An 18993-nucleotide genomic window follows, 5' to 3' on the forward strand; every position below is an offset into this window, starting at 1 on the left:
CAGTGTGGTTATTCTAGCCTCAGGCTTACCAATGAAGCCTCTGGGTTCTGATAAATGCAGTGCCTACACTGCTAAACAGGTGGATGGCAGGGAGTAGAATCCAGGCGATGGATCTCAGATAGTTATCCACTTGTCTTTGGCCAATGTGATTCAAGGATTTTAATCAAGACCATTAACCAACCAAGATCACAGTTTACTGCTCGTATAAAAAGTACAAAGTGTGGGCTCCCTGAGAACGGTTCGTTGGTAAATAGATACAGTCTACATTTTTGGCGAGGCCGGGATGAAAACTTTGATGGGGTTATGCAACTGTGGCGAGGTATTTTCAACTGTGGCGCTGGTGGCCAAGTCATCAGTGGAGTTAGCGCACTACTTAGCAGGCAGACAGGCACGCTGGCATAAACAACACACGGGGCTGCAGACTAAACTGGGGAACGACAAAGGAATGGGATTTTGCAGCGTATTTATGTGAATTCCTCTTGCTATGTGTATCATATCCAGCTCTTGGATGAGGGCCATCCGATTTTCTGGGTTGAATTTAATGTGAAGGTAACAGAATTGGGTTCCTAAAGACAGGCTCTTTTATGACATGCACAGTCTTGCCGAGACAATCTTTGTAATTCACTATTCTAGACAATAATTGTTTTCTGGTGGTGAAGTAACATTCTTCATTGGTTTGCCTTTGTGCTTTGAGGATCACAGGTGAAACGAAGCTGGAACAGTCATAAATAAAAGTACTTTTCAGTTTTAAAGTACATAAGAAAGTAAGTTGTGTGTATACTTGTGTGCATTTGGTATATTCTGTATCTTAATCAAATTATAAGTGTATAGAGGAAAGTTGTGGAATTATGACAAAAGTTGCTAAAATTTTAAATTTTATTACTATTATTCTGTGGGGAGGGGAGAGGGAGAGAGGACAGTGGTATACCATAGCCTCTAGGCGTGTGGAGATCAGCAAGAGCTTTCTGTCGTCGTTTTTTTCTCATTCCAGCTTTAGGTAAGTTTCAGGGATTGGTTTCAGGTTGCCAGGCCTCTTCTGCAAGCATTTTAATCAACGAAGCCAGCGGTTCTAAACCTGTGGGTCGGGCTTCATACACCAGACATCCTGCATAACAGATATTTACATTATGAGTCATAACTAGCAAAATTACAATTATGAAGAATTAATGAAAATGGTTTTAGGTTTGTGGGTCTCTACCAGGCTTTTTCTTTTGGGCCACCAACCAGCTCCCAAATCATAACACGGAGATTTATTATTAGTTTTGAATGCTCAGCCTAGCTTAGGCTCCCTTCTGGCTAGCTCTTTTAACTTAGATTAACCTGTTTATTTTTATCTACTTTTTGCCTTGGGGCTTATTATCTTTCTCAGTCTGTATATCTGACTTTCACTGCTTCTCTATGTCTATCTGTCTGTCTGTCTGTCTGTCTGTCTGTCATCTGCCTAGCTTCTTGTCCCAGGCATGTCGTTCGTTCTTCCTTTTTTCTCCTGGAGCCTACTTTTCCCCTCCTATTTATTCTCTCTGCCTGCCAGCCCCTGCTCTCCTTCATCTACCTACTGACTGACCGACCATTCAGCTTTTTCTTAGACCAATCAGGTGCCTTAGGCAGGCAAGGCGAAACAGACACAGCCCATCTTTACACAATTAAACACATCCTTGCATCGTTAAGCAAACACAGCATGAGCAAAAGTAACACAAGCGTTGCACGGGTTAAAGTAATATTCTGCAGTGTAAAAAAAATGCACTACATCTTTGCTTAGTTAAAATAAATTTCCACAAGGGGTCACCACAACATGGAGGACTCTGTTGGAGGGTTGCAGCATCAGGAAGGTTGTGAACCGCTGCACTAAAGCCATCGCTCCAGTCCCTGTGACTGTGCAATTCTACAGTAACTTTCAAGATTTGTAACCTGAGTGTGACAAGAAGCTCGGGGCCCCCTCAGGTGCCTCCACTGCCTCGCATCCTCCACTCAGGTCCTCATGCTTGTACACAAGCCCTTTACCCACTGAGCCATACCCTCAGCCCCATTTTTCTTTTTTTGTGCTGTGTAAAATCGTGCTGAGGCTAATATTAAGGCACTGTAGGTTAGCTGGAGTGGGGCTCGAGCCGCTACCCTTTCTTATCTTATCTGACCTAAAAGAAACTGAGCTAGACAGAAGTCAAGTTCAGTCGCTTAATACCAAGGTGTCAGAACCCGGATTCCTCACAGCTGTCAGACTCAGTCAGGTCTAGAGCACCTAGCCAGCGCAGAACCCTATCTGCTGGTCATCCACCAGCACCTACGGCTCTAGCCAAAATGAGCGTTGGGGCGGTCATGTTGGACAGCTGTAGATTCGGGAGAGTGGAGGGTGGGGGGAGAAGAGATCGCAGAGCCCACCATGGACAGCTGAGTGAAGAGGCACCGAGCCACATTGATCGTAGGCAAGATGAGCCTTAAACAGACGAAAGCTGCAGAAATGTAGGGAAGCAGGAACGGGGAGGCCACCCACGTCACTGTTCTGTCCAAATCCATGTGCAAAACACTTCTGTGTAGCATACAGAAAGAAAATCCCTATGTGTAAGATGTCTAGATCTGTATTTATGCACCCCTATATCTACACACACACACACACACACACACACACACGTATTCTACTCTTTGAAAAGAGTCTTCTCCTACTAGCAAACTGTTTTATCCTAACCTTAGAACATAAAGCCTTATACATCCTGCTGTGCTTGTTAATTGGCTCCCGTGTGCCACGGTGCCTAGAGAAGTTCATTGTAAATATTTGGAAGGCGATGACTTACCGACTAAATGAGTAATAACTTTCCCCCTTTACGTTCCATACCACACCAAATCTTGGATCATTTTTGAGTGTGGGAAAGGGAGGCTTTGAGAGGAGGGGCAGAGAGCCTCTGAAAGGCCGTGGACATAGCCAAGTGTTCTATGACTTCTGTTTCTGCTTCTCACGAAATGAGGTAGACAAAGTCTGTTAGGATCTAGCACTGCTGATGTGTCCAATGGTAGAGAAGAGCCAAGAGGAAAAAGAAGCCAGTGAAAATACTCATTCTTTCTGTCAACCCCGTGTTCACATGTGAGAGAGTGCGTGGCCCAGCACGTACGCACGCACATTTATAAATGTAGTATTTCTTTTGTCTATTTGTCTAGTCAGCTCAAATGGGTAGACTCGTGTTTTGGCTCCTAGAACCAAACCAGACTCTGGCTCGCTCTACCTGTGAACTTCTTGGCCTATTTGGGCAAAATGAAGTGGTTTAAATTTCTGAGAACAAGTAACTCAGCTCTAGGAAAAGGCCGTGGTTATACAAAACCCGCTCATTTCTTTCTGCTTCTGTGGGTTTGGTGTCTCTGTGAAAAGGAACAGCAAGTCAGAGAAGAACAGCGTTCAGCCATGTGTGACTTGTGGCATCTCCCCTTTAGTGCTATCAGAACTGCGTGAACTTGTAAATCCTACAGAGTTAATGCTTCTAAACCACGTTGCCCTTTGTCCGGCAAGCGTGTGGAAAGAGCTGGTATTGGCGTGGAAGAGAAAGCTGACCTTGATTATATTCTCGTCTCCCTTCTGGGGCAGTGAGATATCACATTATAAAAGGGGCATAGTCAACTCAAGTAGGTCATGGACATGCTATCCTTGGGGACATTTTGTTCTACTTATTCTACCATCCTTTTCCATGCTTCTTGGGTTCTTTCCAAACCGTTAGACCATGGAAAACGGTGTTTTTGGTGCCACCCCCACTTCCGGCAGAGATGCACCGTTTACAGTGAATTTATTTTCATTGACTGGAGACAGTGTTTGCACCAGAAACATATATGTATAGAGATGAATAAATCTCTCTTTTATACTTTCCTTCATTGCGGGGCCTTCTTCCTGGTAGACAAGTGTCCTAGCACGGAGTTACAGCTCCAGACTAAACCATTTTCAGTTGGTTTAAAAGTAGCCCCAAGCTGGTGGTGGTGGCACACGCCTTTAACCCCAGCACTTGGGAGGCAGAGGCAGATGGATCTCTTGAGTTTGAGGCCAGTCTGGTCTGTACAACAAGTTCCAGGACAGCTAGAGCTACACAGAGAAATATTGTCTCAAAAAAAAATCAGGAAAAAAGTATACCCAAGCAGCAATCTCACTTTTATGCCCTTTTCCTTTATCAAGAACAAAACGTCCAGAAGTCTTCTCTATCTAGGTCTTTTATTTTGTTTTTAAGATTTTTGTGTGTGTGTTTTAAATGTGGAGTGTGTGTGTGGTGTGTGTGTGGTGTGTGTGTGGGTGTATGAGTGGGTGGGGGTGTTGGGGTGTGAAGATTTTTTTGTGTTTTAAATGTGGGGTGTGCGTGTGTGGTGTGCGTGTGTGGTGTGCGTGTGGGGTGTGCGTGTGGGGTGCATGTGTGTGGTATGTGTGTGTGTGTGCAGGAGGGTGTGTGTGTAGGCATGTGTGGGTGTGTGTAGGGGGTGTTGGGGTGTGTGTGGGGTGTTGGGGATGGGTGAGGGGAAGTGGCAATATGGGGGGTGGTGTGTGTGTGAGTGTAGAGCGTGAAAATTGTTCATTTGAAAAATGTCATAAAGGCTTACTCGGTTGTATTACCACGCTCCTGCACCCACATAATATTTGTGGGGTAATCGTAATTCCTTAACCAAAAGATAAGAACTAAAGTCTGGCAGGGACTGATTTAAGAGCAGCACTCACGTACCAGGGAAGCAAGAGGATGTTTCACATTCCTGTGCTTATTTTCACTCTTTATCCTTCCAACTTAGCAAAACCACGGCTGCTTGCCCAGGTCCTGGCTGATCTTGTTAATCTGAACATTTCCTTGTTTAGTTTGTCTGCGTGTCCCTGTACTTCTTTATTTAGTTCTTAATACAAGGTCTTTCTCTGTAACCCAGGAGGGCTTCAAGGTTCCCATGCCTCACCTCTCCAACTGGAATTACAGTTGTGTGTGACTGTGCTTGATGCTTTATTCTTTTTTTTTTTCTTAAAGCTTTTACTTTGAGACATCATGGAAATAAACCATACAGGGACACATGGAAAACACATGATCATAGAGTGATGTTAACATGAAGCATCAATGATTGTCAGCTAACAGTGAAGCTGAAGTTCTGGGAGTTTGACATGATCCAGGGGCTGGAAGAACAGATCAGTATTCCTCTCCTTCTTCCTCACCCTCTCCTTCAACAGAATCCACATCAACCTCCTCATAATCCTTCTCCAGGGCAGACATGTCTTCACGGGCCTCAGAGAACTCCCCCTCCTCCATGCCCTCACCCACATACCAGTGCACAAAGGCATGCTTGGCATACATCAGATCAGACTTGTGATCTAGCGAGCCCAGGCCTCAATGATGGCTGTGGTGTTGCTCAGCATGCACACAGCTCTCTGGACCTTGGCCAGGTCTCTACCAGGTACCACAGTGGGAGGCTGGTAATTAATGCCAACCTTGAAGCCAGTGGGGCACCAGTCCATAAACTGGATGCTGCGCTTGGTCTTGATGGGGGCAATGGCAGCATTGACATCTTTGGGAACCACGTCACCACGGTACAGCAGGCAGTAAGCGAGGGTCACATTTCACCATCTGGTTGGCTGGCTCAAAGCAGGCACTGGTGATCTCTGCTACAGAAAGCTGCTCTGCTTTCTCAGCAGAGATGACAGGGGCATATGTGGCCAAATGGAAGTGGATGTGAGCATAGGGCACCAGGTTGGTCCGGAATTCTGTCAGATCAACATTCAGGGCTCCATCAAGTCTGAGGGAAGCAGTGATGGAAGACACAATCTGGCTAATAAGGCGGTTAAGGTTATGCTGTGAGACAATGGTCTGTACCCTGTCACTTGTATTTTAAATAAACGCTGATTGGCCAGTAGGCAGGCAGGAAGTATAGTTGGTGTGACCAGGCAGGAAGTAGAGGTGGGACAATGAGAATTCTGGGAAGCAGAAAGTTTCAGTCTGCAGTTGCCACCCAGACACAGAGGAAGCCAGACACAGAGCCAAAGCAAGATGTGACTGTCTTGCTGAAAGAGGTACCAAACCACGTGGCTAACACAGACAAGAATAATGGGTTAATATAATATGTAAGAATTAATTAATAAGAAGCCTGAGCTACTAGGCCAACCAGTTTATGATTAATGTAGACCTCTGTGTATTTCTTTGGGATTGAACAGCTGCAGGATCAGACAGGACAGGAAACCTCTGTCAACAAGGTTAGTGTAGGTGGGGCACTCAATATCAAGGTTTCTACAACAGATGTCATAGATGGCCCCGTTGTCTACCATTAAAGCACAATTAAAGTGCTCCAGGCAGGGTGGTGTAGGTGGTGAGGATGAAATTGTAGGGCTCCACCACAGCGGTGGAAACCTGGGGGGCTGGGTAGATGGAGAACTCAACAGAACCACTCCAGCAGCAGGGAGGTGAACCCAGAGCCAGTGCCCTCACCAAAGCTGTGGAAAACTAGGAAGCCCTAAAGACCTGTGCACCGGTCAGCCAGTTTGTGAACTCTGTCCAAGACAAGGTCAATGATCTCCTTGCCATTGATGTAATGGCCACAGGCATAGTTACTGGGGGCATCTTTCCTGCCCGTGATGAGCTGCTCAGGGTGGAAGAGCTGGCAGTCTGTACCAGTGCAGACTTTATCAATAACTGTGGGTTCCAGGTCTATGAACACTGCCAGGGGCACATGCTAGCCAGCGCCTGTCTCACTGAAGAAGGTGCTGAAGGATTTGTCTCCTCCCCCAGTTGTAGTAATAAGTGCGGCGTGGCTGCATCCCCAGCACCCCGGCCACCTGCTAGCTCATGCCCGAAATAACAACACACAAATTGTATTCTTTTAAACACTGCTTGCCCATTATATCTAGCCTCTTCTTGGCTAACTCTCGCACCTGGACTAGCCCATTTCTAATAATGTGTGTAAGCACCCCAAGGTGCACTTACCGGGAAGATTCTAGCCTACATCCATCCTGAGTCGGAGCTTCATCACGTGTGTCTCTGAGAGCAGAGCTATCGCATCTGTTTGAGGAGTCTTACCTCACTTCCTCTTCCTCCTGTTTACTCCTCCCACCTATGTTTTAACCTATCAGGGCAAGCAGTTTCTTTATTTAAGTAACCAATGAAATCAACAGATTGATATATGACACCCCCACATCACCCAGTGGTCTTGTCACTTGGCATCTGGCCGTCAGGCTGGTTGCCATGTTCCAGGCAGAGTTTCCAGCAGGCATTGCTGATCTGGATACCAGCCTGGCCAACGTGGATGGAGATGCACTCACGCATGGTAGCTATGGATTAGAAGGCGAGGGTGACCGAGCAGACACCTGGCCCTGGTTACCGTAGTTCCCGATAGCTAAGAGTCGAGGTAAGTAATGCGGCGAGGCTGATTTTTTATTTTTTTGGTTCCTGAGACTTTAATTTCTTTCCAGTCTGTGTGTCTTAGACAGTAGAAGTGAGAGTTTGGACAAGGAAAGTGAGAACCATACTTTGAGTCTGGAAGTAGACACTGGACACGTTACTTATGCTGCAAATACAATGTTGTGGCTTCAACAGGGCACTGCAGTGTTGGGTTCTCAGTGTTCATTCCACTTTTTCTTTAAAATGACAGGATTTCCCTTGGCTACTCCCCTAGTGAACTTACCGCCACCTCCTTGGTCAACGATCAACCTAGGCTTCGCACTTTTCATTGGAACTCTGACAATCTGTGACAGCGATCTGAAGGGCAACCGACTGGAAAACCCATTACCCATACAGCCTCAGCCGGGTCTTCCCCCAGAAATAAAGGACAAGTTTGGGGGTTCAGTTGACAGGGCCACTGATCATTATGAAAAACTCCTGAAAACAGAGTCTCCATCCACCCTGTTTTGGAAATCCTCATTGCCCCGGCACTCACTGGGCTGGCTGGCCAGCAAGACCAGGAGATCCCTCTGTTTCAGCTTCCCCACTGCTGGGGGTACGGACCAACATGCTCTGATTTCGTTTTTACACATGGGTTCTGGGGACCGAGTCCAGGTCCTCACGCTTGTAGAGTGAGCACCTGGTCAACTGAGTAGGCTCCCCTGAGTTTTACAACAGCTCAGATGACTAATCTGCAGCTCTAGGAGCTGGCGATGGCAGAGGAGAGCCAAGGTGAAACAGAAAGCGGCACCGGCAATGCCGGAATCGCCAGGGAAAATAGCACAGTGAGTGCAGGGCCTTCCTTAACGTAGGACCAGAAAACCAGATTATGTACTACTCGGGGAGTTAAGAGATGGGTCTCTGGGCAGCCACACTGCCACTCCTCTGTCACTGGACAAGTAGGGTGGGTCCCTGAAGGGTCAGGATTTAGATGGAACGGAGTACTTTCTCATGGCTCTGCCCTGGGCTGCCCAACTGGGCAAGAGCAAAAGTAAGGAAGCCAGATCACCGTCGCTGGCTCCTCCAAAACCCTCCATTGACTCCAACTACAAGCAGCCTTTTGATATCTGAACTTCTATACTTTATTATTTTATATCTTACTGGAACTTTTCCTGGCTTAATGGTTCATTTAAAAAAATTGCTTCTCCCTCTGTATTTTTCCTTACTGGAAATGTTCTCTGATGGTTTTCTTTCCAATTGTGCAAGCCCCAGCCCAAATCCTCCTCCCTGGAGGGACCCTCTGGTAACATTCTGATGTATAGCCTTCCAGACTGCTTCAGTTATTTTCAGTGCTTAACTGAAATAGTAGACTCTGCTACAACTGGAAGAGACCCTAGAGATCATCTTTCTTGCTCCCCATTTATACCTTGCAGGCTTCCATAAGATAAATGTCCCCTGTAAAATCCCACCATAGCGTGGACCTGGCAAAGTTGGGACCTAGAACTTAGTTCCTTACTAAGTCCTTCTCACGGCCATTATATTCGTAGTCTATTGGATTCCCCAAAGAGCTAGTTTCTGGAAGCTGGATGGAATGGCTCGTGGTGATTTATTTTACAAGGTGGTTATTTTCTAATGGAATGCAATTGCTCATCTAACCAAACAGAAATGCCTGAAGCTTTTCCTTTGGCCAGAGGCTGGTTGCACAGGCCCAGCGTTCTGCCGACTGGAGCAGCACTCTTGTACAAGGTTGTTCTTAAATCTCTCTATCTTACAGAAAGTTTTGCCTCTATTTTTGCCATTTACTACATGGCTTTGAACACAGTCACAGGTCTCCCTACATTTGATTCTCGTGCTTCTAGAAGGCTGGGGCTTAGCTCAGCCAGCCTGTTCCCATAGCCGACTCTTTGGATAGCCTTTGAATGTTCCCCATAAAACCCAGGCTTTTCTCCTGGTGCAGGACATTATGTTTTTTCACCCATGTACCTTCAGACGAGATTTGTAGACTGCTTAGCAAAGTCTGACCTACCTTCGGTGTCGAGCCCGGCTGCCTTTTATATTTTTTAAACAGACGCTCCCTAAGGCTTTTACTCCAAGGACAAGTTGAGCTCCCCCTGTACGATGGAAATTGCACATTCTCATGAAACAGCCTACAGAGACTCCCCAGTCTCGTCCCAGCTCCTCTCCAGCCTTTCTCAGAACTCTTTGCTCATCTAACCCACTTGGACACCTCCAGGTTGCCGCTCTTCAGTCTGGCACAGATCTTCAGTCTGTGCTCAAGGTCTAAGATGACTTCACAGTTAGAAGAAACACATTGACTTTGCCTATGGTCAGATCCTTGGCACAGATGAAGCGAATAGTGAATTTTGGTAAAGTTTTGTTTTGTTCTGATATATATATATACATACATATTGCCAGGGATCCAAACTGACCAAACTTGAACTTTAAAGGAGGAGCACGGTAAGAGTGGGAGCCAGGGAGGCCCACTCTGCATCTTTGTTTTGCACTTAGCAGAGCACAGGCAAGCTCTTGTGAGCTTAATGTAGTGGTTACTGTGTAGGGACTTTTCCTTCATGTTGGCTTCTGCCTGTTGTGTCTCTCTCCTCTTCTCCTTTCTCTCCCCCCTCTCTGTGTCTTGAAGCTGCAGAATAGCAGTTTCATGTTCACCTTTCATATCCACTTTGAAAGGATGGGACCTGCTGCTATGAAGAATTCTGAAGCTAGCGCTGCCCTCACGAGTTCAGGCTCACGCCTCTGAGTCTTAATCACAAGCAGATGCTGATGAAGAATTCCCCTCTCTGGCTCTTCGGCCTGAGCAATGAGCTGCCTAACTTGGATGCTGCAGGCTTCTTGAAAAACTCCACAGGCTACCTCACTAGTGGGCTGGTAACATGCAGAAGATTGATATTTCCCAGACCCAAGCAGGACTTTGAAATAATACCTATCCCTTGCAGAGAGCTATTTGTCTTCCCCTCCTCCCAGAAGTGTTTTCTTGTACATGATCTCATTTTATCCTCTAAGTAGTCCTTGGAGTTAATCAGGGAAAGGAGAGTGTCCCCCAGGAATCTGAGGTCCTGATGTTAAGTAGCTTGTTCAAGGTCACGTAATTAGCTTGGATCCAGCGTTCTTTCTACCAAAATGACACACCAGTATTGACTTTGTTCTGCGGTAAAGTTGTCCAAACTGTCTTCAAGAGCTGGATGAATCCAGGCCGCCTGTCTTTTATTTATTGAGCTTAGATTTAAGTTACATTTGTAACATCATTTAGTGTTTTGTGTTTTTCTCCTAAGTCTCAAGCTATGTTTCTAAGGCAGTGAATCAGGGAACCTAAAATTATTTGGGGGTAGCTTTAGTAGATGCTGATCAGAAGATGAAAGATGTGTCCCCAAATTCAGCATACAAGAAAAAAGGGGAAAAAATCATGTAATTTCAAAACAAGAGGTCTGTCATTGTTGTAAGAGCCACAGTCTCATTCTCAGCCTTCCGTTGAAGAACGAAAAGCAGTGTTGGATGTGCTGGCACACACCTTTAACCCCTGCTCTTCAGAGACAGACAGATCTCTATGAGTTCGAGACCAGCCCAGTCTACATAGTGAGTTCCAGGCCAAGCAAGACTACATAGTGAGACCTTGTCTCAAAAACAGACCATCGACTAACTAACCAACAATTACCCAAACAAGCAAACAAACAAATGAAAGATCACTTGTATCCCTGGCTCTAGGAAAGTTGAGGCAAGGATACTGTAAGTTTGAGAGCAACCTAGTTCAAGACCAGCCTGGGCTATAGAAGGAAGCCTTGTCAATTCCATAAGTTAATTGGATTCAAATTCTTATATATTTTTCCATAGAAGAAATCATATTTCTTTTTCTGAAAAACTACCTTGGAGGTAGAAGGTGAAACCCAAGGGGTTTGAGTTTCCTAATGGATGCAGGAGTAAGGACAGAGGGAGTTATAGGCAGACAGGAAGTCGGGGTTGTTTAGGATAAGAGCCAATAGAGGCCTCTCAGTGGTGGGTGAGCAGAAAAGACTGAAGAGTGTAAGCTGAGTACAGAGGTTAAAGATTTTTTTAACCTTTACGTTTGTGTGTTTATGTGTGTGTATGTGTATGTACTTGCATGAATGCATGTCATATGTGTATGTATGTATGCATGTATGTATGTACTTGCATGAATGCTGTGTGTGTGTGTGTGTGTGTGTGTGTGTGTGTGTGTGCCTACAGAGACCAAAAGAACACTTCAAATCTCCTGGATCTGAAATTATAAGTGGTTTTGAGTTGCCCAACACGATGCTAGGAAGGAAGTTCAAATCCTCTGGACGAGCAGCAAGTGCTCTTAACCAAGGATCCATCTCTGCAGACCCCAGATAGGGTTTTAAGAAGCTTGCTCTATGACCATCATCTATCCAGCAGAATCCACACTCTGTGTGTTGACCTCCGTTTCTATCGGAGCCAAAAAGGCTGCGCTAGTAGTTCGTTATATGTGTTGCATGCTGAGCACATATGTAGTTTTAGCAGGTTAGCTATTGCCATAATTTTGATGTAAAGTCCACTAGACTTTTCATCATGGTGACAATACATAGCACTAACAGCTTAGAGAAGGGTGTGTATTATGGCCCCTAGTTTCAGGGGCTCCAAGTCTTGGTCTGCTTTGCCGCTCCACAGCCCACCATCACAATGGGAGCACGTGGCCTGGGCTATTCACCTCATACTGCACAGGAAGGAGTGAGAGAGAGAGAGAGAGAGAGAGAGAGAGAGAGAGAGAGAGAGAGAGAGAGAGAGAGAGAGAAGATGCCTGCGCCACAGCCATCTTCCTTTCCCTCTTTCTCTCTAGCCCAGTGGTTCCCAGCCTTCCTGAAGCTTCGACCCTTTAATAGTTTTTCATGTTGTGGTGACTCCCCGCAACCATAAAATTATTTTCATTGCTACTTCATGACTGTCATTTTTCTGCTGTTATGAATCATAATGCAAATATCTGATATGTGACCCCTAGAGGGGTTGTGCCCCACAGGTTGAGAACCGCTGTGGTAGCCTATGGTATGATGCCACCCAAGGTATGGGGAGATCTTCTCCTTAATGGTTCATTGCAGGAAATGCTGTCACAGACATTCCCAGAGGCACATTTCACTCATCTAGGTACTCACTAATCCAATCAAACCGATGCTCAAAATTAAGCCCCAATGAGAATGTGTCTAAAGGGTATTGTAAGAGAACTGTAGCCACCATACCATGCTATAAAACACTCATTTCTCTTGGTGAGAGTCTGTGGTGTTTTGAATAAGAATGGTGCCCATAGGTACATATATTTGAACGTTTCGTCAACAGGGATTAGAAGGAATAGGAGGTGTGACTTTATTTGCAGGAGGTGTGGCTTTTGTTGGAGAAAGCATACTATTGGTGGGTGGGCTTTGAGTTTTCAAAAATCCAAGACAGGCCCAGTGTCACTCTCTCTGGGCCTGTGGACCAGGATGTAGCTCTCAGCTGCTGCTCCAGGGCCGTGCGTATGGCTATGCTCCCCACCATGACGATAATGGACAAGCCTCTGAAACTGTCAACAAGTCCCCAGTTAAATGCTGTCTTTCATAAGGGTTGCCTTGGTCGTGGTGTCTCTGCGCAGCAACAGAAGAGTGACTAAGAGACAGTCATAGGTGTTGCTAACTTTGCCGTGGCTTACTGTCTACATTTATAACCAAAGGAAATGTCATGGTAGAATTTTGTGCAAAAAGGGGTTGTTTTCCCAGGGCATGGTCATGCACAGCTAACGTCTACCCGGGGCCCCAGGTTCCACTCATTTGCCCGAGAGTCCTTATTCTCCTCTTACTCCTGACCTCCGCCACGTTAGTCATGGAGCGTTGGACAGTAACACTGGAGCCAGTCTCAACTCTTCTGACATAGCGCTTTGGTTTAATTGCTACTAAACCTCAAAGAAGGTGTTCTGGCAAAGACGTTACATTCTAAACGGTGAAATCCAGGAAGAGGGGACTAGGCCAGAAGCCATGGAGTCTGGTTGTTTTCGGACTGGAAAAATGACTCGCTGTTACAGCAAGCTTGCCCTGCTTCTTCTCAGGACTTGAGAAAACTTAGACCGACTTTTATTTCTACGATAAACCTTTCTCCGCGTTACCCGTCTGGACTGGGGGCCAAGGGTATGACGGTGGGCTCATATATTAAGCCCATTGGAATTATCCTTCAAGGCATATTCTGAGTTTATGACCATAATCAAAGAAATTAGTTTGGCTTTGTTTAGTAGCTGTTTTGTGTTCATGAGGATAGTGTGTAGAAAACACCCATTTTTACTATATGCTTAGATCCAATCAGTTCTTGTAATCTGATGTAATCTGTGTTTCGTTTTCTAAAAATCTGCTCCATAGTGCATTCGAGCTACACAGAGGACCAAACCCCGTCATCGAAAGTAGATTTAAGCTGTTAAGTGCTTTGAAGAACACAGTGTTCGAGAGCTGAATACACAGTGCCTCATTCTTTTCTGTGTAATATTTTGTGAGGTTTTGAACAGTGACGAAAATTTCCATGTGGGATTCTCAACTCAGAACAAGAAATAGAGACTCAAGGTTTGCATTTAAAAGTCCTGAGGTCCTGTTTGTACTCAGGTCGGCATGAAGTGCATACGAGAAAAAGCCTACTTTTAATAGAGATCGACTTGAAATGGCCATAGAAAATTAAAGATATCAAGTGAAAAAGAGGTAAAATCAGGGCATTAGCTTGAAAAATAAGTCCAGACTCATTAAAAATTGATGTACTTTACACAAGATGTCGCTTATCACAGCAGGAGCGGCAGGGACATCTGAGAACTCACATCTTGATCCATAAGTAGGTGGCAGAGAAGTCACACGTTGATTTTTTAAAAAAGATTTATTTTAATTTTATGTGTATGAATGTCTTAACCGCTTGTATGTATGTGTACATGTGTGTGTCTAGTGCCTGTGGAGGCCTGAGTAAGATGTCGAGTCCCCTGGAACTTGAGTTACAGATGGTTGTGGACTGCTATGTGGGTACTGGATGCTGGGAATTGTCAGCTTGACCCAATGCGGCATCTCTTGGGAGGTGGGTCTCGGGGCTGAGGTGGGGAGACCGTCCCATGGTGGATGACATTCCGCAGGGGATTCTGGGCTGGTTTAGGTGTGGAGAGGATGAGTTGCTCGCCAGCCTGCATACACTCACTGTTCTCTGTTCCTGATCATGGATTCATGTGCCCGGCTCCCTCAGCTTCTGCTGCTGGGACTTCCAGTTGTACTGGGCTGTGACCTGGAACTGTGGGCTGTATAAACCTGTTCTTTCTTAGAGCCGTTTTGTCCAGCTATGTTTTTAACAGCAATTATTTCCATTTTCTGTCCTTTTGCTTCTTATTGCAGGATATTTTCGCAAGCTTATACACTCTTTCATAAGATATTTTCCTATAGTTTAATTGCTGTTTCGATTTCTGTTTACCAACATATAAAGTATTTGTATGATGGTATGCGCTCCGTCTACTTGTCTTTTTTTCTTCAGTTTTAGCTGGTATTGTTTGTGTACCTCTAGAATCGTGTATTTCTTGTGTGATTGTGTTAAATAACACTCCCTAGTATATGTACCCTGTGAAAACAACTCGATATTCATTGTTGATCATCGTGCGTCTATCTCTCTCTTGTTTTCAGTCTTGATATTTGTCCATTGTGGGCAGACAGCCTGGCTTGCTGGCTGGCTTCCTTCCTTTTCTTTTCTCCAATAGTATTGAGGATTGAACCCCACAAAACTCTGTGAATGCTAGCCCAAATATTCTATCACTAATTATACACCCTCAGCTCTGGTTAATGATGATTTTATTATTTTCCCAAATTACTTTAATCATTAAAAATAATATAACAAATGTTTAGATAACCGACTCAGTGGAAAGGATTGTCAGGCAATGAAATGGAAGTGTCAATATACTGTAATATAAAAATATAAACCAGATCAGCTGTGTTATTAAACTGCTGCCAAGTCTTCTAGTTTTATAGGGTAGGGTGCTGAAGTCTTAGCTCTCCATTTGCACACAGGCATTCCTAAGGCAGACTTTAAGAATGGGAATCTTAAGATGTCTGATGCGTACCAATTAATTCTTACTCATTAAAAGATGTAAGGGGGCAAATGAGAACACTTGAGACAACACGCATGTGCAAATGAGAACATTGAGACAACACGCATGTGCAAATGAGAACACTTGAGACAACACGCATGTGCAAATGAGAACATTGAGACAACACGCATGTGCAAATGAGAACATTGAGACAACGTGCAGACATGCCATTGACAATTATTTTACGGAAACAAATTAGTTTAAAAAGGCTATGAGTTTTCAGGAAAGAGAAAAATATGTTTAGAAAACATTTATTGATGTTTCAGACACTGTAGGAAACTTGGACACAGTTTCTGTTCCCGAGAAGTCCCCCAAATCTAGTTTGTGACAAGTGTTTTGTGTCTCCATCCATTATTTGTATATGCCATATACCTTTGGATACTATTGGAAAATAGGCACACATAAAGAAACTGCTACTCAAAGTGACATTTCTGGGAATGAGACTGTCGTTTTAGCTTGCTCTGGAACCCAGCAACCATCATGATGACTGAAATCGTAAGCTGGAACTCAGCTATGCCAGGAACTACACGTCGAAAGTACCCTCCAGTAGCCAAGTGCCCTGCTGCACAAGGGCAGAAAGGTCTGGAAAGTCATAAAAAGTGCAAATGGGTTCCCCAGTTCATTTCCAAGACAAACCGCCTAATGTGTTGCTGACGAGCTGGTCAGGTGTTCTCTGAGCTGCCCTCTGTGCAGAGCCAGCAAGCATAACATTTTGCTAACCTAGTGACACACAGGGAATTTGTTTTCCATCTCACCGTTCACAGTAACCACCGAAAACGTCTTTCTCTTCAGCTAGCAGCCTTGAACAGAGCTTTTAGTCATATATGAATGAAGGACTGTCTGAAGAAACAGTTGCTAAAAATGTTTGAAGCATTTTCAACCCAAGGCTATTCTCTTTCCCCAAATAGGAAAGTGAATTATGAGTTCTTGCTTTTATTCGTTTCCTCTTTTATTTTTGAGATCCTAATGTAACTGCATCATCCCCCCCCCCCCCCCCCGTCTTCCATATCCTCACATAAACCCCTCCCTGTCTTCCTGGGGCCCATGCCTCCCTCCCCATTAGTTGCTATTGCATGCACACATGTGAATGTATACACACACATATCCCTAGATATACTTTCCTCAATCTGTACAATGCTGCTCACGTGCATGCCTTCAGGCTGACCATCTGGCACTCTAGTTGTACTTAAGTACAGTGCAATTTTGGAATTTTTTTAAAATGATAGTTAACTCAATCCTGTGTGTACAACAAAGCTTAAGACATTTTTCCATTAAAATCTTTACAAAGTACATATGTCATCTTCCATAAAGATGGGTTCTGTTGATTCCAGGTCTAGGTGGGAGGGTGTGAGATAAAAAGCATAATAACCTGGGGATTCAGGTGTGACTTAGTCCTACAGAGAGCACAGATCACCTGGCTATTAAATACATTTATTTCTAGCTTCCAGGCAGAAGATAGGTAGACATCCAAACTGTCTCATCAACTCTTTGTGTTTAAAATTCTTAGTTTCCCTAGTGATTATTTGTGAACACAAGGACCTTGTGTCCTTTACATCCATTAGGAAAAATATGAGCAGTATTAGGAAAATGTCAATTATTTGACTAACTGCTGGATCTGTGGTGTGCCCAACCTTTTTGGTAGATGGTAATATTCATTGAGACGAAAATGGCTGGGAGACGGGGCGTGGGATTGTGGGAAAAGTCAATAATCTTGCTAATTTTTCTTGCTTAAGAAAGGCCTCCCCTGGCATCAACACTGAGAATCCATACATTTGTTGATTGGTGGCCATAACTCTGTGGTGTAACTCGATAATGGACATCGTTCTGGCCTACAGGAACCTGGCTTCTCTCCAAACTTCGTTGATTCTGCAGTTATTAAACAGTTGCTGTGCACCAAGCATGTGTTAGATGCCAGAGTTAGAGAAATAATCAGTGCGCTATCTTGAGGGACTCACAGTCTACCAGAGAGAGTCGCGTAGAGGCCACAGAACAGCAAGACAAATGTTGGCAGCAGAGGAGAAGCTACTTCAGTGGGTGAAGAGGAAGGTCACAGCAGGCCACATAAAAATGCTGACCCTACACTATGTCTAGAAGGATGAACAAGAGAAAGTAATGAGAAGATCCTGGCCCCTACCGGAAAACCTATATAAATGGTACAAAAGCACTTCTTTGGACTCCTAGGTATAAATAACAAACCAAAATGAAGCACACATGCCATCATTATTTATCTGAAGCTCCCTGTCAATTGCCTGAGATATAGAAAAAATAAAGAAGATGAATGAGAAGTGAAGGAAGAGGGGACCTGGTTAGAGACGTGGCAGATCAGGGTGGAAATATAAGAGGCCGTGCCAAGGAGCCAGCAAAGGATGGCGAGGCAGCCAGGACAGCCATGTCTGCTCCTAAGGGAAAGGACCGAGAGCGGCGCTAGTGTGGGCTGAGGATCACAACAGGGAATAGATGGTCAGGCACCCTGGCTCTATTGACACAGAGAGGCAGAGAGGGAGAAAGGAGTAAAAATTCCAAGCAGCTTTCTTTCCTCATTGATATTAGCAAAAGAATGGAGGCCGGAGCTAAGGAGGCCCAGAGGATGAAATCTGTGGAGATAGACATCAAGATAGTTTCCCAAGACCCAATACCATTTATATTATACCATGTAACAATAAGTCGTCTCTGGTGATGCCAGGGAGTCCTCTTCTCCCTGAATGGATCCAAGACAGACCATATTGCCCAATCGTAAACTACAAGTTTACACAAGATTAAAATCCAGAGAAGATACATTCTCGAACTCCAGACTGCTGAACTAGAAACTAATAAAAGAAATTTAATTTCCAGTTTAAGAAAGCATCAAACAACAGACCTCGAAACTACCAATAAAAAATAAAATATGAATTAGAAAATACTTCAAATTGTGCTCTACGTGGTGGTGTACGTGTTCAGGTCTGGTGTACGTGTTCAGGTCTGGTGTACGTGTTCAGGTCTGGTGTACGTGTTCAGGTCTGGTGTACGTGTTCAGGTCTGGTGTACGTGTTCAGGTCCAGTGGGGAAGTCAGCACAGGAAGGGCAATGTTCAAGGCGAGCTTAGTGAGACTCTTTCCAAAAAAATATTTTGAGTTGATGAAAAAATAAAAATACAACATCAAAATTTATGACACCCAGCTAAAATGATGTTTGCATGATAGACAAAAGTGATTTGTATAGTGATATTTCATTGTATTTTAATAGATAAAGCTTGCCTGAAGGTCAGAAGGGCAAAGCTAAACCACTAGAGAGGCCAGGCAGTGGTGGCTCACACCTTTAATCCCAGGATTTGGGAGACAAAGACAGATGAATCTCCTAGTTCAAGGTCCCCTGGGCTATGTGAGAGCAACACAGAAACAAATGCAGATGGTGGTGGTTCACACCTTTAATCCCAGGACTTGGGAGACAAAGACAGATGGATCTCTGAGTTCAGGTCTCCTGGGCTACACGAGATCAATGCAGAAACAAATCCAGGTGGTGTTGGCTCACACCTTTAGCCCAGTCCTAGGGAGTCACACGCCTTTAATCCCAGCACTAGGGGGAATATAAAATGAGGGGAAAGAGAGGCTC

General features: G+C 44.7%; 1 pseudogene; it reads right to left on the reverse strand.

Moving 5' to 3' along the window:
• Nucleotides 1-5123: 5123 nt before the first annotated feature.
• On the reverse strand, nt 5124-7247 carry LOC126503856 (tubulin alpha-1B chain-like; annotated as a pseudogene).
• Between the last annotated feature and the right edge of the window lie 11746 nt (nt 7248-18993).

The sequence above is a fragment of the Alexandromys fortis genome, unplaced genomic scaffold (genome assembly GCF_014885135.2).
Source record: "Alexandromys fortis isolate MF-2015 unplaced genomic scaffold, M_Fortis_MF-2015_v1.1 scaffold_50, whole genome shotgun sequence".
NCBI lineage: Eukaryota > Metazoa > Chordata > Mammalia > Rodentia > Cricetidae > Alexandromys > Alexandromys fortis.